Genomic DNA, 18,776 nt, shown 5'->3' with positions numbered 1-18,776 from the left:
TCTTTCTCTCTGTCTCTCTTTGTCTCTCTCTCTGTCTCTCTTTCTTTCTTTCTTTCTCTCTTTCTCTCTCTCTCTCTTTCTCTCTGTCTCTCTTTCTTTCTTTCTCTCTTTCTCTCTCTCTCTTTCTTTCTTTCTATCTGTCTCTCTGTCTCTCTCTCTGTCTCTCTTTCTTTCTTTCTTTCTCTCTGTCTCTCTCTGTCTCTCTTTCTTTCTTTCTCTCTTTCTCTCTTTCTCTCTGTCTCTCTCTCTCTGTCTCTCTTTCTTTCTTTCTTTCTCTCTGTCTCTCTTTCTGTCTCTCTCTGTCTCTCTTTCTTTCTTTCTTTCTTTCTTTCTTTCTTTCTTTCTTTCTTTCTTTCTTTCTCTCTCTCTCTTTCTTTCTCTCTGTCTGCATTCTGTCTCTTTCTTTCTTTCTTTCTTTCTTTCTTTCTTTCTTTCTTTCTTTCTTTCTTTCTCTCTTTCTCTCTCTCTCTTTCTTTCTTTCTGTCTCTTTTTCTGTCTCTCTCTCTGTCTTTCTTTCATTCTTTCTCTCTCTCTCTCTTTCATTCTTTCTCTCTGTCTCTCTTTCTGTCTCCCTCTCTCTGTCTCCCTTTCTTTCTTTCTTTCTCTCTTTCTCTCTCTCTCTCTCTTTCTTTCTCTCTGTCTCTCTTTCTGTCTCTCTCTCTCTGTCTCTCTTTCTTTCTTTCTCTCTCTCTCTTCCTGTCTCTCTCTCTCTGTCTCTCTTTCTTTCTTTCTCTCTCTCTCTTTCTTTCTCTCTGTCTGCATTCTGTCTCTTTCTTTCTTTCTTTCTTTCTTTCTTTCTTTCTTTCTTTCTTTCTTTCTTTCTTTCTTTCTTCTTTCTTTCTTTCTTTCTTTCTTTCTTTCTTTCTTTCTTTCTTTCTTTCTTTCTTTCTGTCTTTCTCTATTTCTTTCTCTCTCTCTTTCTTTCTTTCTCTCGCTCTCTTCCTGTCTCTCTCTTTCTTTCTTTCTGTCTGTCTTTCTCTATTTCTTTCTCTCTCTCTTTCTTTCTTTCTCTCGCTCTCTTCCTGTCTCTCTCTTTCTTTCTTTCTTTCTTTCTGTCTTTCTCTATTTCTTTCTCTCGCTCTTTCTTTCTTTCTCTCGCTCTCTTCCTGTCTCTCTCTTTCTTTCTTTCTGTCTTTCTCTATTTCTTTCTCTCTCTCTTTCTTTCTTTCTCTCGCTCTCTTCCTGTCTCTCTCTTTCTTTTTTTGTCTGTCTTTCTCTATTTCTTTCTCTCTCTCTTTCTTTCTTTCTCTCGCTCTCTTCCTGTCTCTCTCTCTCTCTTTCTTTCTTTCTGTCTTTCTCTATTTCTTTCTCTCTCTCTCTCTTTCTTTCTTTCTTTCTTTCTCTCTTTCTCTTCCTGTCTCTCTCTTTCTATCTTTCTCTCTCTATTTCTTTCTCTATTTCTTTCTCTCGCTCTCTTTCTGTCTCTCTGTATTTCTTTCTCTCTCTGTTTCTTTCTCTTCCTTTCCTTTTTCCTTTTCTTTCTGTCTCTCTTTCTTTCTTTCTTTCTGTCTCTATTTCTCTCTTTCTTTCTCTCTCTCTCTCTCTTTCTTTCGCTCTCTTTCTGTCTCTCTCTTTCTTTCTGTCTCTCTTTATTTCTTTCTCTCTCTTTCTTTCTGTCTCTGTCTCTTTGTCTCTCTCTCTCTTTAATTCTTTCTCTCTTTCTTTCGCTGTATTTCTAATCTTGGCTTTCCATTCTAGCTTTAGAATAAAAAAAAGCAGCAGTAGAAACGTTCAGGCGACTGGGGAGTGCAAAAAACCCCAAAACGGCAATGATTTTAGGAAAACTATTTCCTCCATGGGAGCCTGAAATTTTCTACAGCTGCAGGTAACATAGAGCTTTTATTTCTTCTTCTATATAGATTATACTTTATACTCTATTTATACATCGCCCCCTGCCGTCTGCTTTGGCGCACTGCAGGCACAGCGCCCCCTGCCGTCTGCTTTGGTGCACTGCAGGCACAGCGCCCCCTGCCGTCTGCATGGGCGCACTGCAGGCAGAGCGCCCCCTGCCGTCTGCATCGGCGCACTACAGGCAGAGCGCCCCCTGCCGTCTGCATCGGCGCACTGCAGGCAGAGCGCCCCCTGCCGTTTGCTTTGGCGCACTACAGGCACAGCGCCCCCTGCCGTCTGCATCGGCGCACTGCAGGCAGAGTGCCGCCTAATGACGTCAGCCCGTCGACACGGCGCCCCGCCCAGGACACGCCCACTCGGGCGGCCCTCGCCATCTTGTACGGCACCCCTTGTCGGCCAGGGCGCCGCCAGCCTGTACGGCACAATTTTACGGCAGTCGCGCTTTACGGCACAATTTTACGACAGTCGCGCTTTACGACAGTTTTGCGACAGTCGCGCTTTACGACACCTTTTACGACAGTCGCGTTTTACGGCAGTTTTGCGACAGTCGCGCTTTACGACACCTTTTACGACAGTCGCGTTTTACGGCAGTTTTGCGACAGTCGCGCTTTACGACACCTTTTACGACAGTCGCGCTTTACGGCACCTTTTGCGACAGTCGCGCTTTACGGTACCTTTTACGACAGTCGCGCTTTACGGCACCTTTTACGACACTCGCGCTTTACGGCACCTTTTTACGACAGTCGCGCTTTACGACAGTTTTGCGACAGTCGCGCTTTACGACACCTTTTACGACAGTCGCGCTTTACGGCAGTTTTGCGACAGTCGCGCTTTACGACACCTTTTGCGACAGTCGCGCTTTACGACACCTTTTGCGACAGTCGCGCTTTGCGGCACCTTTTGCGACAGTCGCGCTTTACGGCACCTTTTGCGACAGTCGCGCTTTACGGCAGTTTTGCGACAGTCGCGCTTTATGGCATTACCCTTTATGGAACTTTTATGGTACTTTACCGCACTTTACGGTTTTTATTTTGCTTTTAATCTATTTTTGTTTTTTTTTTAAATTTTTTTTTACTTAATGTTTATTTTTAATTTTTCAAGCTTTTATTTTTCTAATTCTATTTTTTATTTACTTATTATTTTTAATTTTTCTATTTCTAAAGCTTTTTATTTTATTTTTTAAATTTTATTTTTTATTTAATTTTTAATTTTTCTATTTTTAAAGCATTTTGTTTTTAATTTAATTTTTAAAAAATTTTTCTATTTTTAGGGCTTTAATTTTATTTTTTAATTTTATTTTTATTTTTCAATTTTTAAAACACATTTTATTTTTCTAGTCATATTTTTTATTTAATTTTTATTTTTAATTTTTCTATTTATAAGGAATTTATTTTATTTTTTTATTTTATTTTTGATTAAATTTATATTTTTTTCTATTTTTAAAGTTTTTATTTTTTTTTATTTAGTGCTGCCTAGACCAACTCAAGCTGGTGATTGTGGTGGTGTTTGAGGGTCTTGCATTACGGCACTACCTTTTATGGAACTCTTACAGCACTTTACAGTTTTTATTTTGTTTTTCATTTATTTTAAATTAATTTTGTTTTTTTACTTTTATTTAATTTTTATTTTAAATTTTTCTATTTTTAAAGCATTTTTATTTTATTTTTTAATTTTATTTTTTATTTACTTATTATTTTTAATTTTTCTATATTTAACGTTTTTTATTTTATTTTTTATTTTTTAAATTTACTTACTATTTTTAATTTTTCTATTTCTAAAGATTTTTATTTTTTATTTTTTTAAGTTTAAAGTTTTCTATTTTTAAAGCATTTACTTTTTTATTTTTATTTTTTATTTAATTTTTATTTTTAATTTTTTTATTTTTAGAGCTTTAATTTTATTTTTTAATTTTATTTTTTATTTTTAATTTCCCTATTTTTAAAGCATTAATTTTATAATTTTTATTTTTCTATTTTTAAAGCTTTTATTTTATTTTTCTTATTTTTTATTTTTTATTTTTAATTTTTCTGTTCTTAAAGGTTTTTATTTTTTTTTTATTTAGTGCTGCCCAGACCAACTCAAGCTGGTGATTGTGGTGGTGTTTGAGGGTCTTGCATTACGGCACTACCTTTTATGGAACTCTTACAGCACTTTACAGCACTTTACAGTTTTTATTTTGTTTTTCATTTATTTTAAATTATTTTGGTTTTTTACTTTTATTTAATTTTTATTTTTAATTTTTCTATTTTTAAAGAATAGAAATTATTTATTTATTTATATTTTATATTTTATTTATTATATTTATTTATTTTATTACATTTCATTTGGTACTGCCCAAACCTGCTGTAGTGCATTTTTATACTTTATAATACTTTGAAGTAGTTTTGTTTTGTATCCCCATATTTTTCCCAAATCGTTTATCCCAAACTGTACCCCCCTCCTTCTACCTGTGTTATCCCTCTCCCGGGATGAGATCATCCCCAAACCCCCACCCTGGCTCTCTGTCAATCACTCAGCCTCCCATCCCCTCCATGCAGAAGTTTCGGTCCAAGTCGTCCAGTGATCAGCCAGAGGCCAGGGGTCAGCCCCCCGAGCCTTGCCCCATACGCTGTCCTGTATGTCTATGCCCCAGCATCCATCCCTTAGGGTCACTTATTGGTTGGTAAAATGTTATCTACTTTCGGTTTCCACCTCCCTTTAAATGTAACCTTGGCACATCTCCCTGGGGCTCTTGGCAGGAGGCCCCTGAGGTGCAGGAGCTCCTTTGGGACTCCTAATAAAACCTTGGATTAACCCCTGCTAAGAGTCGGCCCTTTATCATCTACCGCTGTCTCTGGTGTCTCTTGTGCTGCACAGGGGCCCAGCCCAGGTGCCCTCAGCACCCTCGGGGCACAGAGAGTGTCTCCCCCCAGCCCAGGTGCCCGCAGTACCCTCGGGGCACACACAGAGAGTGTCTCCCCCCAGCCCAGGTGCCCTCAGCACCCTCGGGGCACAGACAGTGTCTCCCCGCTCTCGGCCGTGTCAGGGCTGCCCCCCAGTGTCTGCCGACTCAGGACCGCACAAACCCGCTCGGCTGCTGATTGTGGCGGTGTTTGAGGGTCCCCAGGACGAGGGAAGAGACGAGAATCTTGACTCCACCTCTCAGAAGGCTGAAATATTATTTTATGATCTCTATTATATTAAAAGAAAATGAGATAGTAGAACTATACTAAAAGAGCAAGGAGACATCAGAAAGCTGGAAAGGAATGAATAATAAAAATAATAAAATAAAATAAAATAATAAAAACCTGGGACTGCTCACAGCCCCGACGCAGCTGGACCATGATTGGTCATCAAGTAGACACTGCACAGGAGACTAATCCAAGATGCCCCTGTTGCTAAACCATCTCCAGCCCACACTCCACAGCCAGCAGATCGTTATTGGTTCCATTTCTGTTCTGAGGCTTCTCAGGAGAAAAATCCCAGCAAAAGCATTTTCATCAAACACGTCAGTGCCAGGTGATGGCACAGGCAGCATCGGCCGGCCGAGGTCACTGTGTCATCCCTGCCAGCCCAGGTGTCACAGCAAGGAGGAGAGAGTTCACCCTGTGCTCACCCTGCAATACAGAGCAATACAACACACATATTAACACAAGATGATAACCTTTTTCTATTTTCTTTACATGTGGATTTATTGTTATAGGAAACCCAAAACAACAAAAGCACACAAAAAACAACACTCATCTACAATTAACACCCCCTTCAGATGACACACGAAGTCACCATCCCTCTCATCACAACTGCTAAATTACACCCCAGCAATCATTGGTCCTCGGGAACGTGGTTCCCGGGAGCCTCAAAAAAAATCTTCCTGCCTGACAAAAACCCCGGTCCCTGGACAGTCCGCGCCCAAACTCTGGTGATGAGCGTCGCCTCACAGACCGACTGGGACCGAGGAAAAAAAAACAGCCGGCGGGGGGGAAACCCAGCTGGGGATTTTTTATTCTAAATTTAAAAATGAGTTGAAAAACTTGAAAAGCAAAAGTCACACACACAAGGTTAAATCCAGTAATCCAGTCGGCATGCGCTGACACATGCAGAGATGAGCAGACGCAGACAGACACAGACACATGCTCTCACACACGCTCACACGCTCTTCCCACTTACACACTCGCTGCGGCCCTTACTCGAGACGCTGAAGAACGTGCTGCCACACATCTTCTGGCTGCGCTCCTTGACGTCAGTTGGTAGGTTCTGGGGAAATCGGTAGCCTCGGGGACCTGTGAGACGACAGGAAGCGGTCAACGAGTGGCTATCTGACAGCTAGGACTTGTCTCCACTCTGGACCAATAAGTTTTCTACCCAAAATCCCATAAAAGACAGACGAACAGTAAAGTTTTTATAACTCTTCTACCTGACTGTGACTACGTGCCCGGGCAGGGCAGCTCCAACCATAAGTGGTACAATATAAGTACACACAACAATCTAAGTCGATGCATACAGTGCAAGTGTACATAGAGGGTAGGTACATACAGTATAAGCCAGCACAGGTACACACAATATAAGCCAGGACTTGAGATAACTCGCTGGAAGATGAATTCTTGAGTCCTATACCCTTGAGAAGATGGAACCTATAGAAGTACTGCAGTCACATGAGGAGGGTGCAAGACACTCCCTCTAGCAGTCCAAGAAAATGGCATGGAAAAAAAGGCACTACCAAAGCTGGTAGTGAGAAGGAAGATGGATGAGAACATCTTGTCCGTTTGAGACATTCCTGTCTCAAAGAGTAAAAATGTAAAGATGCCAGAATAAGGGATATCCAGAAAGGAACGTGAGTAGAATACAGCCTATATGGCACAGAATAGTGCCGATAAAGCATTGAGACGTAATAAAGGCCTATGACGTGGAAGACAACGGACACAGACACGGACAACACAGACACGGACAACATAGACACAGAGACAAGTGGCAACTGCCTGGCACTGTCCCCTTAGGCACCCGAGATGCCTAGCGCAAGATGTGCCAGAGGCTGATGATGCCAAAGGAGAGGAAGCCCTATGACGATAGCATGTGATGATGAAATGTAACTCGTTAAAAGAAGTTAGTGCCACAGCAGTTAAGAGGATGCTCGAGAGGCTCAGCAAGCCTAGAGAAGGAAGCCGACGGCCAGGTGACCGTGGCTGTAGCTCCGGACGTGAAGGCGAGCTCCTCAGGGGAAAGATCCGTGACGACGTCGGGCCGAGGAAGGCGGACAACGCAAAGTTCACGAGAATCCTGAGATGGGTCGGAACTGCCCTGCCCGGCAAAGGCTCTGGTCAGGCTGAGGAGAAATCCTCTCCCTCTTCTTCCTCTTCTTCCAGAGAGCTGGTCCCACTACAGACCTCTCCGCTAAGCTGACATCAAATTGCCCTCTGTGATAGTAAAGGTTTTTCCCCTTCTCCCAACTGCTGGCCCCGACACTTATCTTTTGGAAAAGGAGCAGACAAAATCCATCCTCGGTCGGACGTGGATGGTGAAATGTGCTCCGTGTGTGCCTCGGTGCTGTTGTTTCCAACCTTTGGCTACGAGGCTCCTCAGGGTACCTAAGACAAAACAGAAAAGGTGACTATTGCCGTCAAAAACAGTAATCCCCAGGGCTCCTCCGCACCCCTGCCCCGGCCCACCTCAAATCTTGATTTGACTCCAGAGGGTGCCCAGAACATACCTGCAAAAAGAATAGGTACACACTGAGCATGCTGCTGTGTAACACTCACCTGTGAGTCAGCCTGCCTAAACACCGACTCACCTGCCCTCCTCTGTTCCTTGGCATGCCTAGGGCAGCGACAGCACCTGCAAAGAAACAAAGCAGAAAAGCATGCTGAGACACTGTGAAAACACAACCTCCCAAATCTGACAAGGATGCCACACTGATACCTTAAGCTGCACACAGCTGGAATGGGCATGCCCGGCCAGGATAGACGGCAAGTGGACCACCTAAAATAAAAAGTGGAGATGCTAAGAGCTGCACCAGAAACTGAGACATCAGCAAAAACAACTGCTTCTGTACACTACTCAATGCTCACCTCGCCCACTCGGCCTTGACTTCCTAAAAAGAGAGCCATCAATTATGCTCTCTCTACAGAGACAAACAGTGACTGACCTGCTCGGGGGAATCCCCTCACCCGGGATGGGGGGCTCTGCCCTGGATTTCATCCTTCTGCACCTGAAAGAAAGGACAAAAATCAAAGAGCTGCAGGATAACTTAAGAGCTCCAGACATCTTGTGCCCATCTACAAATCCCACCTAGAGTCCAACGACACCCCACATTACAAACATCAAGTCCCCGGGACTTCTCCTATTGCACCAGGCTATGCAGCAAGGCAGAGCAGCTCCAGCACAAATGTGTGCAGACACCCGTGACACAGGACAGGACAAACAACGGGGACACAACAGGAACAGAAATCTCTGGGTAAGGAAAATGACAGCGAGCACCAAGAGGATGCAAAATTAGAGGACCGAGGTGAAACTGATGGCGGGCTGATGAAGTTCAGAGAACCCTGGAGGAACAAGATGCTAACTGAATGATTTATTCCAAGAACTGCAAAGATGGATGCCCGAGAATCCTACGGTCAGAAGCCTCTACCTGTCCCCACATTCTTACAAGTCCTAATCCATCATAACAGAACCTTGCAGGGTGCAGCTGTCCATACAGCTCAGAACAAGACCTGAAAAGACATCTGACTGGATGCTTCGAAAAAGAGTTGCCATTCTGATACCTGTCTGAGCTGCCGAGTTAAAAGTTCCATGGCATCGGTGCCAGGGCAAGGAACGCTGAGAGTACAGATACTAAGACTGGTGCCAAGGTTTCTGACAGGCCCCTCAAAGGGCTATGATAAAAGACATGAGATATCCAACAACACATAATACACAAAAGACAAGTGACACAATACACACTGGGACTGCTCTGCCCCGCTCACCTCAGCACTGGGATCAAAAGTGAGATTTTGCTTTTATGGGGCCTAAGGGGCCACTTCATGGACACCCCCCCACCTCCAAAGCTACTCACCTCCAAAGCGGACTCAAATCCCCCCCTCCCAGTAATTCCCAAACCAGCACCCTGCTTTCATCCCCCCTGGGGGTCGTGGCCCTCTACTTCTCTCTCAGACATCTGGGGATGCCGGTCTCAGGTGCAAAGAAAGGCCACCTCGTCAGCTGGGAAGGTCCTGCTGGCACCAGGCTGGTGTCTCTTCGACAGCTGTATTAAAGAAAACCAAACATCAATGCCTGATCGTGGCACCACATTGGCCAAAACCCCACAAGTCTGCTCCTCACCCTTCTCTTAAGAACGCTCAGCTGCTCGGGCCGCACGCTTCGGGCACGCTCAGAGACCGAGGCCGTCATCACAGTGGACGCCTGGGTTAAGAGGAGATGAGGTGATTTGGCACGGCTGAAACCTGAGTGGACCCTTGCTCCTCCCCCCTACTTCCCTGACTCACCACAACTCCTGGGCAGCTGCCGGAGGCCACCCGGATGGCACCTTTAAATAGAAAAGTTTAGGGCTTCATCACCAAGTCCTGTAATGCATCCACAGGGCTCACATTTGCAGGAAACCCGGTGCATCGGCCGGCTGGTGACAGGGGCTTGGCATACTCCGAGTGGATTGCCTAAAGTGCACAAACGAGAATGGAAGCTTAGAGCTGCACCAGAAATTGAGACCTGAGCAATAACAACTACTGCTCTCCACTGCTCACCTTGACAGCTGGTATCCACATCTGCTTCCTAAAAAGAAAGACAAAGAACAGTGCTGTAACAGAGTCACCATACACACTTCTGCTGCAGAGACAAACGGGGCCTCACCTGCACGGGGGAAACCCCTCACCCGGGATGGGGCCCTCTGGCACACATTTAATCCATCTGAATCTGAAAAAAAAGTTAGGACAAAACTCAAACTGTTGCAGGATAACTTAGGAGCTCCAGACGTCTTGTGTCCATCTACAAATCCCATCTAGAGTCCCACTACACCCCACATTACAAACTCCCAGGGACTTCTCCTACTGCACCAGGCTATGTGGCAGGGCAGAGCAGCTCCGGCACAAATGTGTGTGCAGACACCCGTGACACGGGACAGGACGTGACAGACAGGGGGGACACAACAGGAACAGAAATCTCCTGGCAAGGAAAGTGGCTGCAAGGACTCAGAGAACGCAAAAGGAGATGACCAAGATGAGACAGATAGCAAACTGATGAGGCTCAGAGAACCCTGGAGGAAGATGCTGGCTGAAAGATTTATTCCAAGAACTGCAAAGATGGATACCCAGGAATCCTACGGTCAGAATCCTCACCCTAACCTCGCATTCTTACAAAGCCTAATCCGTTGAAATGGAGCATTGCGGAGCACGGCTGTCCGTGCAGCTCAGAACAAGACCTGAAAAGCCACCTGACTGGATGCTTCCAAAGAGAGATGCAGTTCTGATGCCTGTCGGAGCTCCCGAGTCAAAGGTTCCATGGCCTGGGCACCAGGCTGAGGAACACTGAGATCACAGATTCTAAGAATGGCGCCAAGGTTTCTGACAGGCCCTTCACAGGGCTAAGATAAGAGACATGAGATACCCAAACATCACATAATACACAAAAGACAAGGGACACGATACACACCGGGACTGCTCTGCCCTGCGCACCTCAGCACTGTGATCAAAAGTGAGACTTTCCTTTTATGTGGCCTAAGGGGCCACATCTTGGCTACCCTCATCTCCAGAGACAACTCAACCCCCTCCCCCCCAGGAGCCCCAACCCAGCACCCTGCTTTCATCCCCTCTGTGGGTCGTAGCCCTTGACTTATCTCTTGGACATATGGAAATCCCAGTCCATGTCAGGTGCGAAGGAAGGCCGCCTTGTCAGCTGGGAAGGTCCTGCTGGCACCGGGCCGTTGCCTCTTAGACAGCTATATCAAAGGAAACCAAACATCAATGCCTGATCCTGGCACCACATTGGCCAAAACCCCACAAGTCTGCTACTCACCCTTCTCCTAAGAAGGCCCGGCTCTTCGGGTCGCACGCTCCGGCCGCGCTCGGAGGCCGATGCCATCGTCGTGGGGTGCGCCTGGGTTAAGTGGACAGGAGGTGACGTGGCATTGCTGAAACCTGAGTGGACCCTCACTCCTCCTCCCTACTTCCCTGACTCACCGCAACTCCTCGGCGGTTCCTGACGGCTGCCCGGAACGTGGGGCTCGCGAGAGCGGCAAACCCGGTCCGTTGGCCCGTTGGGGATGGGAGCTTGGCATGCTCCGAGCAGATGGCCTAAGGCACAAAAATGAGAATGGAGACTTAGACTTGCCCCAGGAATTGAGACCTCAGCAACAAGAAAGGCTACTGCTCACCTTACCCTCTTGAACTTGACTGCTGAGATCCTGCTATACTTGCTAAAAATAAAGACAAAGAACAGCGCTGTAACAGGGTCACACTTGACACATCCCCTGCACAGACAAATGGTGACTGACCCGCTATGGGGAACCCCCTCACCCGGGATGGGGTGCTCTGCCATGGATGCATCTGCACCTGCAAGAGAGTTAGAACATATGTCAAACACCTGCAGGATGACTCAAAAGCTGCAAACACCTTATATCAATCTAGGAACAGCATCTAGAGTCCAAGTACACCCCACATGAAAAATTTCAACTCCCCAGGGCTTGTCCTATTACAAAAGGCTATGCAGCAGGGCAGAGCAGCTCCGGCACAAATATGTGCAGACACCCGTGACACAGGACAGACAGGACACAACAAACAATGGGCACACAACACAGACAGAAATCTCTTGGCAAAAAGGATTACTGCGAGCAACGAGAGCATGCCAAATGAGATGACTGAGGTGAGACTGATGGCAAGCTGATGTGGCTCAGAAAACACTGATGGAAGAAGATGCTAACTGAATGATTTATTCCAAGAACTGCAAAGATGGATGCCCGAGAATCAGACCGGTCAGAAGCCTCTACCGGTCCTCACATTCTTTCAAGTCCTAATCTGCCATAATGGATCCTGGCAGGGCATAGCTGTCCATACAGCTCAGAACAAGACCTGAAAAGACATCTGACTGGATGCTTCCAAAGAGAGATGCAATTCTGATACATGTCTGAGCTCCCCAGGCAAAGGTTGTAAGGCATGGGTGCCAGGCCAAGAAATGCAGAGATCACAGACGATAAGAACAATGCCAAGGTTTCTGACAGGACCCTGAAAAGGCTAAGGTAAGAGACATGAGATACCCAAACAACACATAATGCACAATAGACAAGGGACACAATACACACCGGGACCGCTCTGCCCAGCGCACCTCAGCACTGGGATCAAAAGTGAGATTTTGCTTTTATGGGGCCTAAGGGGCCACTTCATGGACACCCCCCCACCTCCAAAGGGGACTCAAAAACCCGTCGCAGGATTTCCCAAACCAGCACCCTGCTTTCATCCCCCCTGGGGGTCGTAGCCCTCTACTTCTCTCTCAGACATCTGGGGATGCCGGTCTCAGGTGCAAAGAAAGGCCACCTCGTCAGCCGGGAAGGTCCTGCTGGCACCGGGCTGGTGTCTCTTCGACAGCTGTATTAAAGAAAACCAAACATCAATGCCTGATCGTGGCACCACATTGGCCAAAACCCCACAAGTCTGCTACTCACCGTGCTCCTAAGAACGCTCAGCTGCTTGGGCCGCACGCTTCGGGCACACTCAGAGACCGAGGCCGTCGCCACAGGCGACGCCTGGGTTAAGAGGAGATGAGGTGATTTGGCACGGCTGAAACCTGAGTGGACCCTCGCTCCTCCCCCCTACTTCCCTGACTCACCACAACTCTTGGGCAGCTGCCGAAGGCCACCCGGATGGCACCTTTAAATAGAAAAGTTCAGGGCTTCATCACCAAGTCCTGTAATACATCCACAGGCTTCACATTTGCAGGAAACCCAGAGCATCGGCTGGCTGGTGACGGGGGCTTGGCATACTCTGAGTGGATTGCCTAAAGTACACAAACGAGAACGGAAGCTTAGAGCTGCACCAGAAATTGAGACCTGAGCAATAACAACTACTGCTCTCCACTGCTCACCTTGACTGCTGGTATCCACATTTACTTCCTAAAAAGAAAGACAAAGAACAGTGCTGTAACAGAGGCATCATTTACACTTCTGCTGCAGAGACAAACGGGGCCTCACCTGCACGGGGGAAACCCCTCACCCGGGATGGGGCCCTCTGGCACACATTTAATCCATCTGAATCTGAAAAAAAAGTTAGGACAAAACTCAAACTGTTGCAGGATAACTTAGGAGCTCCAGACGTCTTGTGTCCATCTACAAATCCCATCTAGAGTCCCACTACACCCCACATTACAAACTCCCAGGGACTTCTCCTACTGCACCAGGCTATGCGGCAGGGCAGAGCAGCTCCGGCACAAATGTGTGCAGACACCCGTGACACGGGACAGGACGTGACAGACAGGGGGGACACAACAGGAACAGAAAGCTCCTGGCAAGGAAAGTGGCTGCAAGGACTCAGAGAATGCAAAAGGAGATGACCGAGGTGAGACTGATGGCAAACTGATGAGGCTCAGAGAACCCTGGAGGAAGATGCTGGCTGAAAGATTTATTCCAAGAACTGCAAAGATGGACACCCAGGAATCCTACGGTCAGAATCCTCTCCCTAACCTCGCATTCTTACAAAGCCTAATCCGTCATAACGGAGCACTGAGGAGCACGGCTGTCCATGCAGCTCAGAACAAGACCTGAAAAGCCACCTGACTGGATGCTTCCAAAGAGAGATGCAGTTCTGATGCCTGTCGGAGCTCCCGAGTCAAAAGGTCAATGGCCTGGGTACCAGGCCAAGGAATGCAGAGATTACAGATGCTAACAATGATGCCAGGGTTTCTGCTAGGCTCCTCAAAGGCCTAAGGTAAAAGACATGACACATCCAACCACACAGAACACACAATAGACAAATGACACAATACACACCAGGACTGCTCTGCCCTGCGCACCTCAGCACTGGGATCAAAAGTGAGACTTTGCTTTTATTTCCCCCCCAGGCCTAAGGGGCCGCTTCGTGGACACCCCCGTCTCCAAAGCGGACTCAAAAACCCCTCCCGGTGGGTCCCTGCCCTGCGCCCTGGTTTCATCCCCTCTGTGGGTCATGGCCCTCTACTTATCTCTCAGACATCTGGGGATGCCGGTCTGTGTCAGGTGCAAGGGAAGGCTGCCTCGACAGCTGGGAAGGTCCTGCTGGCACTGTTGTTCAACAACTTCCTGTTGTTTCTTCGTCTGCTCCAATAAAGAAAACAAAATATCAATGCATAACCTCAGCAGCACATTGGCCAAAACCCAACAATTCTGCCACTCACTCTTTTCCCAAGAATGCCCGGCTCCTGGGGCCGCACGCTTCAGCCGCACTCGGAGGCTGACGCCATCGTCGTGGGGCACGCCTGGGCTAAGAGGAGACGAGGGGATGTGGCGCTGCTGAAACCTGAGCGGAGCCTCGCTCCTCCTCCCTACCTCCCTGACTCACCGCAACTCCTCGGCCATTGCTGAAGGCTGCCCTGGTGACACCTTTAAACAGAAAAGGCAGAGGCTTCATCGCCGAGTCCTGGGATTCTTCCCCAGGGCTCGGGAGAGCGGCAAACCCGGCGCGTCGGCCGGTTGGTGACTGGGGCTTGGCCTACTCCGAGTGGATTGCCTGAAGCGCAGAAACAGGAACGGATGCTTAGAGCTGCACCGCAAAGTGAGACTGGAGCAATAACAACTGCTTCTGTACGCTACTCAATGCTCACCTTGCCCACCTCACCTTGACTGCTGATGTCCAGCTTTACTTCCTAAAAAGAAAAAGAACAGAGCTGTAACAGAGTCACACTTGACACTCTCCCTGCAGAGACAAACAGTGACTGACCTGCTCGGGGGAACCTCCTCACTCGGGATGGGTGGATGGATTTTGCCCTGGATTTTATCCTTCTGCGTCTGAAAGAAAGCGAGGACAAACGTCAAAGGGCTGCAGGATATCTTCACAGCTCCAAACATCTTCTGTCTATCTAGGAATATCATCTAGAGTCCGGCCACACCCCACAAACTGCGTGTCCCTGAGCCTTGTCCTGTTGCAGCAGCCTCTGCGGCAGGGCAGAGCAGCTCCGGCACAAACATGTGCAGACACCCGTGACACAGAACGTGACCAACGGGGGGACGTTAAACACGACACATTATGCTTGTGGTGAGGGCCTCGAGGGGAAAAGGCAAAAGGGACCCCAAAGACACAGTAGGTAACACGGTACACCCGACAACACGACGTGGACCGGAACTGCTCTGCCCTGCCCGCCTGCACGCTGCCATCAAATGTGGAGTCTCTCCCTTTAGCTGTCCTAAGAGGCCCCTTGGAGAAGATTGCTTTTCCCTCTGCTAATTTTTCAATCTGTCCCAGGAACTCCCAACCCGCTGCTCTCCCTTCTCCAGGCCGTGACCCAGACTTATCTTTTGGATGATCGGCGATGTGAATCCACGTTGCACCTGAAATGAGTCTGCCTCGGAGGGCCCCGTGATCGCCTGTTAGCCTCTCGGTCAGCTACAATAAAGAAAAACAAAACCAACGTATGAGTTCAGAGTTATGTGGGCCAAATCCCAGCAAGTCAGCTACTTGCCCTCTCCTGAGTGTGCCTGGCTCCTTCAGGCTCCACCTTCATCCTGATTCCAAGGCTGTGGCCTTTACTATTAGTGGCACCTGGGTTAGAGAAAAGCACAGTTAAATGGCATTCCTGTGGGTGCACTGGATGACCTTGTGTGAGGAAGACATGGGAATGCCTCTGCTATGCTTCTGAAAAGCCCTGCGTGGGGGGGCCCTCAAATAAACACCCTTTCTCACCCTGCTGCCTGCAAACCCCCCTGCCCCCCAATAACTCCTAACTGGACACCTGCTCACCCTCCCTCTCCCAGTCACAACCCTCAACTCACCTGAAGCCTCCATCTCAAACATCATTTTTGACACTGGGCAGATGCCTCCTGTGACATGATCAATCTGCTGAAAGAAGTGCTGTGCTTGACACAACCTGGGATCTCTGGAAGCTGTACACCTCCTAAAAACAATAAAAACACGAAATAAGAACAAAACCAGAAATTGCAAATGCACTTTATCACCCCTAAACACCAAATCTGAAATCGTCACCTTAAATACTCCCTGTATTCCATGCCATTTTCTTCACAGGATCTTCCAAGCCTCTATTGCTTTAGATGCCCAGAAACACCTGCTGAAAGCAAGCTGAGATAAGCTGAAAGAGCCTCGTCACTGAAATGACAGGAGAGCCCTCACCCCAGCACATCCCAGAGAGGGAATGAAACCCCTCAGCAAAGGCTGGGGTTAATATACCCCTGATGGTGCCCGCCTCCCATTCCCATGATGCCTGAGAAAAGGGAGAGGGCTAATCCCACCAAATATAAAAGCCCTCAGAGCGGCTGCAGCTGTTTGGCTCCTCTGACTCAAATTCAAAGGGAGTAAAGGCCTTGTTATAGAAGAAAGCTCTTCAGAAAAATAACAGCGCTTTCTTTTTTGACACAACTGCTTGGAGCAGAACAACAGAAAAATGGTAAGACATTAAAGCATTGTGTTTAGGTAGCATACCTAGATAAATTGGGTAATTTGCTGTTAACTTACATAATTATTCTGTGTTTAACAAAAGCCATCTAATAAATTAACACCCAAAACTCCAGCAGCCCAGCTGGCCCTACCAAATCTCTCTGTTGATACATGCAGTAAACAAAACCAAAATCCCAGGAAGACCTATCAGAAGTCTAGGAAAGCAACCTCTTGAAATTAATCCTACCTCAAATACAAACCAACCCGTCCAGAAAGTGAGCTTCACTCAAAAAACTATTTACACAGAGTTAATAAGACCAAGAAATAAAACAACACACCATCTACCACCAACGAATACAACAGTGAAGGAAAAAAACCCATGTTTTTTTTCTTTTTTTTATTTCAACTAACTTCCTTTATTAGCTAGAACCAAAGATTTTGCCAGGGCTGTAACAACAACAACAACTTCTTTTTCTTCTTCTCCTTCTGAAATGTCCCTTCTCCTTCCCAAATTCCTTACAACTTCTGAGTTTCAATCCAAGCCAAAAGCAAAATCCGTGCACTTGTGAGTCCAGTGCTCCTGTCAGATTCTCTGTCTCACTCCACATCTTCTTACACTTTCAGTCTGAACGCTGTCCTGCCCTGATGAGTTTGACAGAAGCATTGGCACATGTTAAGAGAGCATTTCCCTGCCTCCCTCCCTCCCTCCCCAGAGCTGGTTTCCTTAGCGCATTTCAATCGATCCCGAGCCCGCAATGATGCGCGCTCACCTCAAGGCTCACAGCAAGCACGCAGCAGCTCAGGCTGATTTGGCTCCAGGGCTCTGTGCTTGGATAGCTGAGAAAACTCCCGATGAGCCTCTGTTCCAAGACATTGGAATGCAATTTCCCTGTGCATTTGGTGGCAGCTTTGGGTCCCTCTGGGGGACGGCACCCAGCGTGACCCCCGCCCCTCGCCCGCCCCCCACCTGCTCCTGCACCGCCGTGGGGCTCCCTCTCCTGGGCACCTTGGGGTGCCCCCAACGGCATCAGAGCCCCGAGCCTTCACCCCCCCTTTCCCTGACCCCCAAAGAAGGCTCAGAACGAGTCCGCCTGCCCTGGACAGCAGCGCAGCGCTTCCCCCAAGCCCTTCCCCAGATGATGAAATCTCCATGTGATTCAATCTCTCCTAGGAAAATTCAGTCAAGGGTTTAATATCTGAAAGCTTTACTCTCAAGAAGAATCATTTAAATTTGCCATCCTTGACAGGAGTTGTGATTGTGAGACCAAGTAGAGGAAGTCATGCTGCAGAACAATAAAATGATTTAAATATGAACTGGTTCAAGCCTGAACTGACACTTTGAATGTTTCTGTCTCTCTGCTAAAAAAATTGGGTGTAAGAGAGGGGTTTAACTTTGTTCATTGCTAAATACACAGAAATCTAACATTGAAGTGCCTAGGCACAATACACGCAGGTTAGAAAAATGGAGGTGGTACACATTGCATTCAGCTGCAGGCAGAAGGATTAGCTACCTCACACATACCCAATGTGCCTTCCAAGATATTCAATTGAACTTTGGACTCTGATTTCTAAGAACAGGAAAGTGAGGCAGATTAGGAAAGTGATGCCTGCCAGAAATGTAAAGCTACCTTTGATACAGGTTTGGTGGTTTCGTGGTATTTTTTTCCCTCCTGCAATGCATGCCCAGGTAAAAGGTGTTCAATAGCAAAGCACGTTAGGCACACTAAAAGTCAAGGCAATTCACTTCTTTAGTGTGATGATCTTTCTTCATCTCTTAATAAAAGAAGCTCTCTCTGAATGGCTGCCAGATCTGATGAGATATGGTCAGCAAAAATGCCTAAAGCACGAGACCTGTTCTGGAAAGTGCTGCCCATGCACAGCTTTTGATTCTTGTCTTTGCACTGCTTGTGTTGTACTTTTTCTACTGTTTAGAAAGGTCTCGGCATCCAATATTGGTGGCAAGGTCCTTTTTGTGCAACAGGATGCTTTTTGTGGTTGTCAGTGCTTATTCAAGGTGATCTGTCCACAAGTTTGGGACATATTTTTAGAATCTCCTCTTTAATTGTGAGCATTTCCAGAGCATTTAACTCAAGTGATACTTCTTGTGTTAACAGCTGAACAATGTCTAGGAGAATACAGAAAACTATAAAATAATGGTAAATCACAAAAATATGATGCACAGAAAACCCTTATTAACAGATGCTGAAAATAAGAATGTAACCTTTGGTGGCTTGTTTTGAATTTGAATGAGTGCTCTTGTCATCTGCAGCAAAATATTCCTAACTGCTATGAGAATAACTGGCATTTATGGGCACTTAAATATGGTTCTTTACTATCTGTGTTTGCAGAAAATGGGCAGATCTTCCTGAGGTTAGCTGTTGGTATGCCACTTCT

General features: G+C 46.9%; 2 long non-coding RNA genes across 2 annotated transcripts; both read right to left on the bottom strand.

Moving 5' to 3' along the window:
- Positions 1–4,992: 4,992 nt before the first annotated feature.
- On the bottom strand, positions 4,993–7,390 carry LOC143692006 (uncharacterized). Its single transcript, XR_013179857.1, has 2 exons — positions 6,018–7,390; positions 4,993–5,447 (listed from the first exon to the last, which is right to left on the bottom strand). It is a non-coding gene; the product is annotated as an uncharacterized LOC143692006 (long non-coding RNA).
- Positions 7,391–11,180: 3,790 nt separating this feature from the next.
- On the bottom strand, positions 11,181–12,669 carry LOC143692113 (uncharacterized). Its single transcript, XR_013179977.1, has 5 exons — positions 12,634–12,669; positions 12,470–12,550; positions 12,254–12,392; positions 11,328–11,363; positions 11,181–11,227 (listed from the first exon to the last, which is right to left on the bottom strand). It is a non-coding gene; the product is annotated as an uncharacterized LOC143692113 (long non-coding RNA).
- Positions 12,670–18,776: the final 6,107 nt, after the last annotated feature.

This window comes from Agelaius phoeniceus, chromosome Z (genome assembly GCF_051311805.1).
Source record: "Agelaius phoeniceus isolate bAgePho1 chromosome Z, bAgePho1.hap1, whole genome shotgun sequence".
Classification (NCBI taxonomy): Eukaryota; Metazoa; Chordata; class Aves; order Passeriformes; family Icteridae; genus Agelaius; species Agelaius phoeniceus.
The sequence above is the reverse complement of the archived record's forward strand: the minus strand, read 5'-3'. Positions and strand labels throughout refer to the sequence as shown.